Raw genomic sequence first — 14,216 nt, forward strand, 5'->3', positions numbered from 1 at the left:
CGTTAACTGAAATTAGAGTTTTTACTTTAAGTTTAATAAATTTCACTTTTCTTCTTTCAAACTAAGAAAGCCTGTTTGTGCTCATTTCTTTGCTTTATAATTGGAAAGTGGTGAACAAGGATTCACCAAGTGGAAGCTTAGAACACGGTGTGTTTAAAAATCAAACCCTGTTACTGTAAGACCAGGTGAAGGTTGAGAGGGAGCTGTAGACACCTTTCGCACCTGCTTTTAACAAGGTCTTTAATTGCTGACGTCACCATTTTTTGATGGGATGAAAGCTGGCAGAAAACAAGTTTTCTTGCAGACTGTGTCTTTTTAATTTTCTTGCTTCTTGAAGAAAGGTCTCAGAGAAAATATGCAGCTTGAAGGGCAGCTGTGGTTTGCACGAGATGTTCCTTCCACAGTTTCAAATTCAAGCAGGCTGAAAAGGGTGGCTTCTGGGTCAAGAACAAAGAGCAGTACAGCACAGCACAGGAACAGGCCATTCGGCCCTCCAAGCCAGCACCGATCTTAATGCCTGCCTAAACTAACACCTTCTGCACTTCCGGGGCCCATATCCCTCTATTCCCTTCCTATTCATATATTTGTCAAGATGTCTCTTAAATGTCGCTATCGTATCTGCTTCCACCACCTCCCCTGGCAGCATGTTCCAGGCACTCACCACCCTCTGTGTAAAAAACTTGCCTCGCACATCCCCTCTAAACTTTGCCCCTCGCACCTTAAACCTATGTCCCCTAGTAACTGACTCTTCCACCCTGGGAAAAAGCTTCTGAATATCCACTCTGTCCATGCCGCTCATAACTTTGTAAACCTCTATCATGTCGCCCCTCCACCTCCGTTGTTCCAGTGAAAACAATCCGAGTATTTCCAACCTCTCCTCATAGCTAATGCCCTCCAGACCAGGCAACATCCTGGTAAACCTCCTCTGTGCCCGCTCCAAAGCCGCCACGTCCTTCTGGTAGTGTGGCGACCAGAATTGCACGCAATATTCTAAGAGTGGCATAACTAAGGTTCTGTACAGCTGCAGCATGACTTGCCAATTTTTATACTCTATGCCCCGACCAATGAAGGCAAGCATGCCGTATGCCTTCTTGACTACCTTATCCACCTGCATTGCCACTTTCAGTGAACTGTGGACCTGTACGCACAGATCTCTCTGCCTGTCAATACACCGAAGGGTTCTGCCATTTACAGTATACCTCCCACCTGCATTAGACCTTCCAAAATGCATTACTTCACATTTGTCCATCTTCACATAAACTCCATCTGCCATTTGTCGGCCCAAGTCTCCAACCGATCTATATCCTGCTGTATCCTCTGACAATCCTCATCATTATCCGCAACTCCACCAACCTTTATGTCGTCCGCAAACTGATTAATCAGACCAGCTACATTTTCCTCCAAATCATTTATATGTACTACAAACAGCAAAGGTCCCAGCACTGATCCCTGCGGAACACCACTAGTCACATTCCTCCATTCAGAAAAGCACCCATCCACTGATACTCTCTGTCTTCTATGACCGAGCCAGTTCTATATCCATCTTGCCAGCTCACATCTGATCCTGTGTGACTTCACCTTTTGTACCAGTCTGCCATGCGGGACCTTGTCAAAGGCTTTACTGAAGTCCATATAGACAACATCCACTGCCCTTCCTCATCAATCATCTTCGTCACTTCCTCAAAAAACTCAATCAAATTAGTGAGACACGGCCTCCTCTTCACAAAACCATGCTGTCTCTCGCTAATACGTTCGTTTGTTTCTAAATGGGACTGGACCCCTTCAAGTAGCTGTCCCAGCTGCTCTCGCTCCTCCATTTTAACAAGTGGAATATCGAAGTAAAAACTTAAACATACTGTATAAAATGGCAGTTGACATTAATAGCCAAGTGCACAAAACATAATTTACAGTCAGTTCTCATCGGTTCATGACAATTTACAATTTGTTCTCATCTATTCATGACACTAAGAGGAATGCATATTTGTTGGAAACCGTGTAATACTTCTTTGAATACCAGCCATTGCCTGTTTACAATCAAATCTTTTAATGTATTTTCCCAATCCATCACAGCCAACTTGCCCCTCAAACCTTAGTTTCCTTTGTTCAGTTTTATGATCCTAGTTTCAGAATGAATTGTATCTCTTTCAAACTTAATGTAAAATTCTATCATATTGTGGTCACTATTTCCTGATGCCTCCATTGCAACAAGGTTATTAATTAGCCCTTTCTCATTACATAATAATAAATCTAAAATAGCCCGATCCCTTGTTTGTTCTTCAACATACTGCTCCAGAAACACATCTTGTACACACTCCAGGAATTCATACTCCACTGCATTAGTGCTAATTAGGTTTAACCAATCTATATGTAATTGAAGTCACCCATTATTACTGTACTGCCCAAGTTACATGCAGCTCTAATTTCCTGATGTATATTGTACCCAACATTACCACTAGAGTTTGGTGACCTATAAAAAATTTGCACAAATTTTTGCTGCCCCTTGCTGTTTCTTAGTTCACCCAAACTGATACTACATCTTGCTCCTCTGATCAAAGATCCTCTCACTAATGTACTGATCTCCTCCTTTATTAGCAACGTTACCTCACCTCTGTTCAGACTGTTCAGATCAAAGCTTTTCAGTCCTGCCACATGCATTTGTGAATGATGGTGAACAAGTAAACAACTAAGCAATGGAGGCGGCTCCTCAATGATGGGGAGCCCAACACTTCAGTGCAAAAGACAAGGATGAAGCATGAACAATCTTCAACCAGAAGTGCTGAGTGCATGATCCATCTTGGCCTCTTCCTGAGGTTCCCAGAACAGCCAAATTGAAGTAATGGGGATCAGGGGAACACACTCCACTGGTAGGACTCAAACATGGCATAAAGGAAGATGGTTGTGATTGTTGGAGGTCAATCATCTCAGTCCCAGAACACAGAGTAAGAGTCATTTATGGCACAGAATGAGGCTACAACCCATTAAGTCCATGCTGGCTCTCCACGGAGCTATCCAGTCAGTCACATTCTCCTGCTCGATCCCCGTCACCCTGCAAATTTATTTCCTTCACGTGGCCATCCAATTTCCTTTTGAAGTCATTGATCCTCTTCACTTTCGCCATCATTGTGGGCAGCAAGTTCCAAGTAATTACCACCCACTGCGTAAGAAAATTCTTCCTCATATTTCCCCTGCATCACTTGTCCAAATCCTTCAATCTGTGTCCCTAGTCCTTGTACCATTAGTTGAAGAAAACTACTTTCAGCTTGCCATAATCTTGTACACTTCTAATAAACCCTCCCTCAATTTCCATTGTTCTCAGGAAAACAATCCCAGCATTTCTAACCAAAAGCTGTAACTAAAATCCCCTATCCCTGGAACCATTCTGGGAAATCTCTGCATCTGCTGAAGGCCCCTCACACCTTCCTAAAGTGTGTGACCAGAACTGGAAGCAATGCTCCAGTTGGAGCCTAACCAGAGCTTTACAAAGATTTAGAATAACTTCCCTGCTTTTATACTCAGTGCCTCTACCTATGAAGCCTGTTATGACCAAGGTGGGAGTAATGCACTGTTGATTCAGTCCCACTACCCCAGAGGTCACAGCATATTAGTAACATTTTATAACAGTTTCTTAAGGGTAATAAAATAATTGGGGTAATCTTCTGGTCGTATTTTCCTGGATCAGTGAGGTGTCCCAGAGTCGAATAGTCAGATGCCATTTGATGTCTCTCCAGGTGAAATTAATGAATAGACTATAGTGGGTAGGCATTCAAAGTAGTTCATCTGCAGCAGGCATCACATAGATCTTTCTGCAATAGTCTGTAGCAACAGGTCTATTTAAATTTTAAAGTAGCACAGTGGCGCAGTGGTTAGCACCACAGCCTCACAGCTCCAGTGACCCAGGTTTAGTTCTGGGTACTGCTTGTGTGGAGTTTGCAAGTTCTCCCTGTGACCCCTTGGTTTCCTCCGGGGGCTCCGGTTTCCTCCCACATGCCAAAGACTTTCGGGTTGAGAGGTAAATTGGCCATTGTAAATTCCCCCTCGTGTAGGTAGTTAGTATGAGAATTGGGGGAAAGTAGGGATGTGAGAGGGAAATGGGATTAATGTAGGATTTGTATAAATGGGTGGTTGTTGGTTGGCGCGGACTCGTTGGGCTGAAGGGCCTGTTTTGGTGCTGTATCTCTCTATGACTTTAACAGTAGAAACTTTCTTGAGATTTCAGGAACTTCCAAAAGCACAAAAGTCCACAGGCCTTCCCCACAGATCACAACAACTATGTAACTTAGTCTGGAGGCAGGGATTCTTGACTGGAGGCAACAGAAACTTGCCTCACTCAAAATACAGGCTTCCTTTCACCAAAGCAGGGTTTCTCCACAGAGTGTAGCAAATCCTTGTTATTTCTGATTCTCTACCTCTTTATTCAGGCATAAATAGCAACAAGGGTTTTTGCTCCCAGACATTAGATTTTTGCAACTCCTTCAAAGTTCTTTTGACTTCATGAAGAGATTAACCTTTTACTTAATACAGGAATAATTCTTAAAGAGAACGTTTTCTCAGGGCTGTATTCCTGGCAAGTTTCCAGCAGCAACTATTAGCTGCTCATAGCTCCCCTGTTTTTTTTTTCACACTGCCAAAATTAAACTGAAAGCCTTTTCAATAGGAGTCACAAGACCATCATAAAATATTCCTGTTGCTTGGAAACACATTGCCCTGCAGCCTGGAATTTCAAATACCACAATCCCTCCAGTCACTGTTCACAGAAAATTGCAACAGGTCTTGAAGGCACACAGATCTCTTCGTTTTTTTTTTGAAAAATCAAAACTCTTATGGCAAAACCAAGATCCCATCAGTGTGACCGATCACTCTCAATATGCCCTCCCACCTTCAAACATCAATTCACATGTACCCCCAGGTCCCACTGTTCCTCCACACTCCTTAAAACTGTGCCATTAAGTCAATATTGCCTCTCTCTGTTCATTCTGATAAAATGCATCACCTCACACTTGTCAATATTAATATCGATCTGCCGTCTCTCTGGCCATTCTGCTAGCCTATCTATGTCCTGCTGCAGGTGGTTCATGTCATCCTGACTGTTTACCACACCTCCAAGTTTCGTTTCATCTGCAGATTTTGAGATTCTACTCTGTATTCCAAGATCCAAGTCATTTATATATAGCAAGAAAATCAGTGGCCCAGCACTGACACTTCGGGAATACCGCTGTCTACCATCCTCCAGTTTGAACATCAGCAATTTACAATGACCCGCTGTGTTCTGTCTTGAAGCCAATTTTTTATCCAATTGGACACTGACTATTCCATGAGCCTCAATTTTATTAGCCAGCCTTTTATGTGGTACCTTATCAAATATTTTCTTAAAATCCATATAAGCAACATTCACCACATTCTTTTAATCAACCTTTTCTGTCACTTGGTCAAAAAATTCAATGTTGTTGGTCAAGTATAATTTCCCTTTTACAAATCCATGATGGCTTTCCTTAATTAACTCAAATCTCTCCAGGTGTCTGTTGAATTTTTCCTCATTATTGTTTCTAAAACTTTATCCTGATGCTAAACTAACTGGCCTGTAGTTGCTTGGACTCAGCTTATTCCCTTTCTTGAATAAGGATGTCACATTTATCACTCTCCAGCTCTTCCGTTAGCTCCATCTCCAATTTTTTATGCAGCCTGGGATGCAAGCCATCCTGACTTATCTAACCATGCACATTCAGCCTTTTTACTGCCTCCCCTGCCTCATTTTTTATCCTCTACTCTCTCCGCTTCTACCTGTATTTTGTCAGATTTCACTTCCTTAGTGATCCCTGATACAAAGTACTCATTAAGTATATAAGCCTTTCCCTGCACCTCTAAACATATATTACCCTCTTTGTCCCTAATAGGCCCCACTCCATCTCTTACTATCTGCTTCCATGCTGGTGGAAAATGTTTGGGTCCTCTTTTCTGTTGACTGTCATTCTATTCTCATATTCTCTCTTTGCCAGTCTTATTTTCCTCTTCACCTCCCCCCTCAACATATTGTATTTGGCCTGATTCTCACTTGAAGAATTCACCTGACATGCATCATACACATTCTTTTATTCTGGGAAGGTACTGCCCTCGAATGTGGACATTTGAGTATTCGAGCACAGAAAACCTGTAATGAAGTTTTGAAGTTATTGATAGGGATCAATTTTGTTTCTTGCTTCCAATTGCCTGTTTGTCTTTTTGTTTAATCCCAGATGTGAGTCCCCAAATTTCTGTTCCGGTCAAGTGAGAAGGGGTCGAAAAGCTTCCCTCTTTTCCCTCTCCTTGTTTGACCACAATGGGTTTAATTCTTTTTTAAAGTGGATGTAATGGCCAATTCAGTAGGTGTTTGATTCCTTACTTGCTGTGATCAAAACAAGAACCAACTGGAGAGTTTTTCTTGAGTTCAGAAAGAAAACGGTTAACATTATTGTCCCGAAACTGAACTAATAAAATAATAAGCAATGCACCAACTTTCACTCACACACACACACTTGCAGGCACCCACTCGAGGTTTACACACACATAGTTAGGTGACAGAGTGGGGAAAGATAGATTGGTTAAGTTTAAGTCCATAGAAAAATGGCATATGCATCTGTGATGTTTGATATTTCAGTTGGCTTCAAGCTGAATTTGGTGGTCCTGAGGCTTTTAGTTTGAAGAGGTAGGTGACTGGTTTGGTGAGTCTCTTGGAGATAGCAATGCAGATGATTTTCTTCAAAGGTTTTCTGATTGTAGCTGCAGTATGCAAATGTGGTCAGTCACCGGGCAGGATTTGAAAGTTTTCCAGCTGGAATGGAGAGAGAAAGAGGAGGACCTCCCACTTGGGTCTGCATGTGTCAGAGTCCAGTTGCTTTTTCCTTCTCGACTGCAGAAAGACACAAGCTTAAAAGCACAGATGGGGGAGGGGCTTGTCACATGACAGTCACTCTGATTCAAAACATAGCAGTTAGCAGTATTTCTCTCTTGTTAAAAAGAAAAAGAACAAACAGTTCCCTTAAACATCCTGGGTCTTTGTTCTTTCTGGGAAATGCAGCCATTTCGTCTCCTTCCTCACAGTCCTTTGCAGTGTAGGATACAGTGCTGCAAACTGGGCGATCATCTTTAGCTACCAGCAAAGTCATCCTTTTAGCTGGTCTTTTCAAATGTCTAAGAAATTATAAATTCAGATTTCCAGGCAGTGGATTAAAGAAAATTATTATTTAATAAAGCACATTGGCGTGACCATAACCTGGTATATTGAGCACCCAATCCTTGCCACTTATAAGCCACATTTCCGTTATTGCGACTACATCATATTCCCATACTGCTATTTGTGCTTCTCACTCACTAACCTGAATCACCACACTTCATGCATTTACACTCAGGCATTGTAATCCTGTATTTGCATTCCTCGTAGTCCTTCTCAGTCCATCCCAACTAATATGGAACTATTCCCCTCTCTAGTACTGTCTAACACCTTATGCACCTTATTCCTCTTTTTGACTACTATATGCTGGTGCCCGTCCCCCTGCCAATTTTGTTTAAACCCTCTCCAACTACACCAGTGAATCTCCCTGTGAGGACTTTGGTTCCAGTCCTGGTGAGGTGCAAGCAGCTTCTTTTAAATAGGTGCCTTCTGCCTGTGAACTGCTCCCAATGCCCCAAGAAGTTGAAGCCCTCCCTCCTGCACCATTCTTGAAGCCATGTATTGATTCTCCCTATCTTCCCATTTCTCCTCTCGCTAATAAGTGGCACGAGGAGTGGCCCATGGGGTGGCACAGTGGTTAGGGCTGCAGCCTCACAGCTCCAATGACCCAGGTTCAGTTCTGGGTACTGTCTGTGCGGAGTTTGCAAATTCTCCATGTGACTGCGTGGGTTTCCACTGCATACTCTGGTTTCCTCCCACAACCAAAGACTTGCAGGTTGGTAGGTAAATTGGCCATTGTAAAATGCCCCTAGTGTAGGTAGGTGGTTGGAGAATTGCAGGGATTTGGTAGGGAATATGGGATTAAATGTAGGATTAGTATAAATGGGTGGTTGTTGGTCAGCACAGACCTGGTGGGCCAAAAGGCCTGTTTCAGTGCTGTATCTCTGAGCTATTGTTATCAAGCTAATACTCTTTAACATCCTCACTAGCTCCTGAAAATCTGACCACAGGACCTCAATACCAGCCTTTGATATGTTGTTGCTAACAATGTGTGTTGCTACTTCTGGCTCATTCCCTTCCCCTTCAGAATATCCTGCACCGTCTCCAAGACATAGTTTACTCTGGCACCAGGGTGGCAATACAAAGGGTGGCGGAACTCTCGATAACATTTAAAGAAATGCTTGTCTGACCTCTTGACTATGGAATTCCCTTCAACAACTTCATTTCTGCCCTTTGCTGCTCCCTCCTGTACAGTCCCATGCCCATTGGTGCCTCCTTCAAGGTTTCGTCACTCCGAGCAGTCTCCAAAGCTAGTTTGTGAGTAGCACACCCCCGAAGACTCTGCACTTTCTGCCTCTTCCTAACCTTCTGGATGACCACCCACCCTGAACTCCTGCTGCCTGTAGGGTGACCAGCTCCTGCAGCATACAATCCAGGAAACTCTCCTGCTCCCTGATGCTCCGCAGTGATTCCAGCTGTCCATCCAGCTCGAAAATCCTAACCTCCAGCTGAAACTATAGACATGGTTGCCCAAGACTCATGAAGTGTCCTGAAGTTCCCACATGGAACAGGAATTGCAAGCAACAGGTCACAGCTGCCCACCCATGATCTAAACAAAAACCCACTATTCCCTTTTTGAACAAACTATTTAGTAGCCTGTTTTAACTATCAATTGGAATTAATCCCTCTAGTCCTGCTCTATGCTTATACTTGTATAACAACACTTAGTTAATCTTCCAGCTCCTAATTCAAACCAGTATGGCACCACCCCACCCCCCACCCCTTGCTGGTCTCCCCTTATGATGAACAGTCACTACCAAGGGGTTGATGCTGTAACTGATGCTGAGATCTGCTCCCTTAGGTTTGAGAATGCATCAGAATGGAAGTGGGACAATATTATTCAGGCACTTTCCACCTGTCAGTGAAAACAAAATAGATTTCCACTTACTCAAGGGAATATGAATCAAAAAATGAGAAAGGAATCGACTTCACACATTATTCCATTTACAATCAGTTGTAAGTAAAATCAGTTGGAATGATTTGTAAGCAATTACAACGTTATATCATTAATCTTATCATGCAAACCTTAAATGATCCTTAAAGCCATGTCAACACCATATATCAATTAAGCAGCTCCTACCCCGCGTGCACAATGATAAACAGGTTGGAAGAACAGACCCTTCATCAGGAATAAAACCCGCCTGATTATCCTCCTCTTAAACTCAATGTAATGAATATCATGAAACATTTGTTCATGTTTGCACTTGCTGCAGTTCAATATTCAGTCCGTTAACACCTTTTCTGTACTAATGCTTTGTCTTCCAACACACCATTAACATATTGTTTGCCTTTGCTCCTTGACGTTTTGGTCAGCTATGTGGCCTTGTCCAATCTACACCTTCTCCTTTGTTATCTCTTGCCCCACCCCCACCTCACTTGCTTATAACCTGTGACATTTTTAATATTTGTCAGTTCCGAAGAAGGGTCACTGGCCCGAAACGTTAACTCTGCTTCTCTTTCCACAGATGCTGCCAGACCTGCAGAGTGGTTCCAGCATTTCTTGTTTTTATTTCAGATTTCCAGCATCTGCAGTATTTTGCTTTTATTGTAATGAATATCAGGCTGGTTCTGTAAAGGACGTGCAATCTTTCTTCATCACTTTTTATTCCACCGCCCTCTTCAGGCGCTGTTTAACACCCAGATGGTAAAGAATAAAATCTAATCCCAGGACTCAATGCAGAGAGCAGACTGTTCAACAAATAAATCACCCAGTAACATTTTAGAGCGAACAATGTACTTTCAATCACACAGCAAGCACAATAAACTGAATACATAGAATTATTGGATATGGAAACTTGCATAATGAAGGCAGTGTTTACAGTTAAATATCATAGACATATTGAAATAGAGATGTGGTTACTTACGAGGAACCCAACAGCAACTGACAATCAGGAGCAGAGTTAATGCAGTAACAGTATTAATACCTGGGCATAAATCTTACCAGGGACACCAATAACGGCGAGGGTGGGAAAATAAATATCCTCGAAATCCAGAAGAATCTTAAAGACCAAATCTTTAAGTGTATAAAACCGATTTATTCTTTCCATTTCTGCAGAACATTGATCCCGGTTTGTGCTGGAGACCAAACTTACTGACTCTGTCACTGAGCGAAGACCCTTATGCAAGGCAGGAGAAATCCCCATTGACATAATTATGAGGCAAAGAGACTGACATTACTTACAGTGACTGAACAAAAAGATTCAATTAATCTCTTTTACACAACACATTGCAATATCATAAATTATATTTAGCCAGATATTGCACAATGGAAAGTGAATCTCCCCAGAGTCCAGGGAAGAACAGACTGGGTGAAATCCACAGTCTGCCAGCATTGGGTGCAGTGAGAACAGATTTATTTACAGGTTGCTCGATATTTCTGTGATATAATGTGTTCTGTAATTTCAGAGAATTTCCATCCAATTCACAGGATGGACTTCAAACTCAGCCAGTGAGACCAAATCATGAGCTTTAACCCCTGAGAATATTCTTTACTCATTTCTGGAGATCCAGCTCACATATCATTCTATTTCCATCGCCCTTAAGACTCCAGGAGGTGGTGGTGTAATGGTGATGTCACTAGACTAGTAATTCAGAGCCCAGGCTAATGCTGTGGGAACATGGGTTTAAATCCCATAACAGCATGTAATGAAACTTGAATTCAATTAATAAATCTGGAATTAAAAAGCTAGTCTAATGGTGAGCATGAAACCATATCGATTGTCATAGAAACCCGCTTGGTTCACTTATGTCATTTTGGGAAGAAAATCTGCTGGCCTTACCTGGTCTGGCCAACATGTGACTCCATCCCCACAGCAATGTGGTTGTCTCTTATAAGCCCTCTGAAAATGGCCGAGAAAGACACTCAGTTATATCAAACTGCAAGCACTGTTGGTGTACATCCAGCCCAATGAGTGCAATGGTTCAAGAAGGCAGCTCACCACCACCTTCTCAAGGGCAATTCGGGATTGGCAATAAATGCTGGCATAGCCACTGATGCCCACGTCCCACGAATGAACAAATTCACTCTCAAGTATTTCTTATAAATATTCTCTCACTTCCAGAGGCAGAGTCACATTCCAAGGAATCCCCACCAAACAAAGACCTAATTCCTGAATTTTGACCGAGGATCTGAGTTATGTGAAGGGAGGAGAGAAACTGGGATGGTTCTCCACAGAATAGAGACTAGTTAGTGTCGATTTAACAGAGATGCTCACAATCATGAGGGACTTTTGACAGAATTGAGAGGGAGAAACTGTTTCCACTGGCAGGAGGGTCAATAACCAGATGACACAGATTTAGGACAATTGGCAAACAATCCAGGGAGGATATGAGGAGAAATTTGATGCAGTGATTTGTTGTAAGCTGGACTGCAGTATCTGAGAAAGTAGGAAGCAGATCCAATCGTAACTTTCCAAAGGAAGTGGATATATATTGAAAAGGAGATATTTGCATGCCGATGGGGGAATAGCAGCAGAGAGGTAATAGAGTGACAGCACTGAAACAGGCCCTTTGGCCCACCGAGTCTGTGCCGACCATCAACCACCCATTTATACTAATCCTACATTCATCCCATATACCCTGCCTTCCCTCAATTCTCCTCCCTCCACTAGGGGCAGTTTATAATGGCCAATTTGCCTGTCAACCTGCAAGTCTTTGGCTGTGGGAGGAAACTGGAGCACCTGTCAGAAACCCACGCGGTCACAGGGAGAACTTGCAAACTCCGCACAGGCGGTACCCAGAACCAAACCTGGGTCACTGGAGCTGTGAGGCTATGGTGCTAACCACTGCGCCACTGTGCCGCCCCAAAATAATTGAATCTCTCTTTCAAAAAGTTGGTCCAGACTCCTTCAGTGTGGAATGATAAAATGACTGTCTATAAACAGCTACTATTTGCATTTGTATAGTACCTTCAGCATAATAAAAACGTCCTAAGGCTTTGCACCTGAGAATTTTAAAACCACATTTGACACCGAACTACATAAGGAGATATTAGGTCAGATGACAAAAAACTTGGACAAAGTGCAAGGCTTTAAGGATTGTTTGAAAGGAAGAAAGCGAGGTGGAGAGGCGGAGAGATTAAGAGAGGGAATTCCACATTTTAGGGCCTAAGCAGCTGAATGCATGTCCATCAATGGTGGAGCAATTAAAATTGGGAAAGTTCAAAAGGCCAGAATTAGAAGTGCACAGGTATCTTGGAGGTTTATAGGCTGGTGAAGATGACAGTGATAGGGAGTGGTGAGGCAATGGAGGGATTTGAAAGCAAGAATGAGGATTTTAAAATCAAGACATTGCTTGAGAGTGAGTCAATGTAGATCAGTGAGAACAGGGGTGATCGGGGAACAGAACTTGGTGAAGGTTCAGACACAGGCAGCAGGGTTTTGGATGACCTCAAGGTTAAGGAGAGTAGAATGTGGAAGACCTGTCAGGAATGTGTTGGAATGATCAGTTTGAGAGGTAACAAAGGCATGAATGAGGGTTTCAGATGAGCTGAGGCAGGGGCTAAGTTGGGTGGTGTCACAGAGGTGCAAACAGCCATGGGTCCTAGCTAAGCTGCTTTTTTGTGGGATATGTGCAACATTCCTTGTTCTGATGAAAGGTCACAGACCTGAAACGTTAACTCTGTTGCTATCTCCACAGATTCTGCCGACCTGGTGAGTATTTCCATCACTTTCTGTCTTTATTCCTTGTTCCAGTCTGACTCGGGCCCTCTCGCTCACCTCTTTTTCTGGTACATTGATGATTGTATCAGTGACGGTTCCTGCTCTCATCCTGAACTGCAAAACATCATCAACTTTGCTTTGAAGTTCCACCTTTCTTTCACCTTCACATGATCCATCTCTGACTCTTCCCTTCCCTTCCTTGACTTCTCTGTCTCCATTTCTGGGTCTAGGCTTTCAACAAATATTTATCTGAAGCTCAGTGACTCCGACACCTACATCAACTGTACTTGCTCACACCCTGCTTCCTGTCAGGAATCCATTCTATTCTCACAGCACACCATCTCCATTGCATCTGTTCTGATGACATAACCTTCCAGTGCTTCTGATATGTCTTCCTTTTCTCCTTAACCAAGGATTTCCCCACCATGAATAACCAGAGCCTCAACCGTGCCTGTCCCACTTCCAGCACTTCTTCTGTCAGTCCTTCCCCTCCTTCCCAGAGACATGATAGGGTTCCCTCTGTCCACAACTTCCACCCTACCAGCCTCTGTATTCAATGGATTTTCCTTCACCATTTTTGCCAGGTTCAGCGTGATGCCACTACCAATGATATCTTACTTAACCCTTTCAGCATTCCGAGGGGACTGTTTTTTCCACTACATTCTGCTCTGCTCCTCAATCACCCCCAACACCACCTCCCTTTCACACAGCACCTTTCTATGCAAGCACAGGAGATGTAAAACCTGCCATTTTACCTCCTCTCTCCTCACCGTCCAAGGTCGCATAACACTCCTTCCAGGCGAGACAGTGATTTATGTGTACTTATTTCAATTTACTACACTGTGTTCACTGTTCACAATGTGGTCTGCTCTACATTGGGGAGACTGAACACAGGTTGGGTGATCGCTTTGCAGGACACCTCCATTTTGTCTGCAAGTGTGACCACGAGCTTCCGGTCGCCTGCCATTTTAATTCTCCATCTTGCTCTCACACAGACCTCTCTGTCCTTGGCCTACTGCAGTGTTCCAATGAAACTCAATGGAAGCTCAAGGAACAGCATCTCATCTTTTGATTAGGCACTTTACAGCCTTCCAGACTCAACAATGAGTTCAACAATTTCAGACCATAATCTCTGCCCCTTTTCTTTTTTCTTTTCTTTGCATGCTTTGGTCTTACTGTTGTCAATGTCTTGTTTTTGCTTTCTGACAGCAGCTGTTCATCATTCTATCATTCACACCTCGTTTAGACAGATCTTTTGTTTCTTTACTGGTCCCATGACAACTCCCTTTGGCCCTGCTCCACCAACTCTTTTGTCATTTAATCTCTCCTGTCTTCCACATTATCACAGACCA

The sequence above is a fragment of the Heterodontus francisci genome, chromosome 40 (assembly GCF_036365525.1).
Source record: "Heterodontus francisci isolate sHetFra1 chromosome 40, sHetFra1.hap1, whole genome shotgun sequence".
Lineage (NCBI taxonomy): Eukaryota > Metazoa > Chordata > Chondrichthyes > Heterodontiformes > Heterodontidae > Heterodontus > Heterodontus francisci.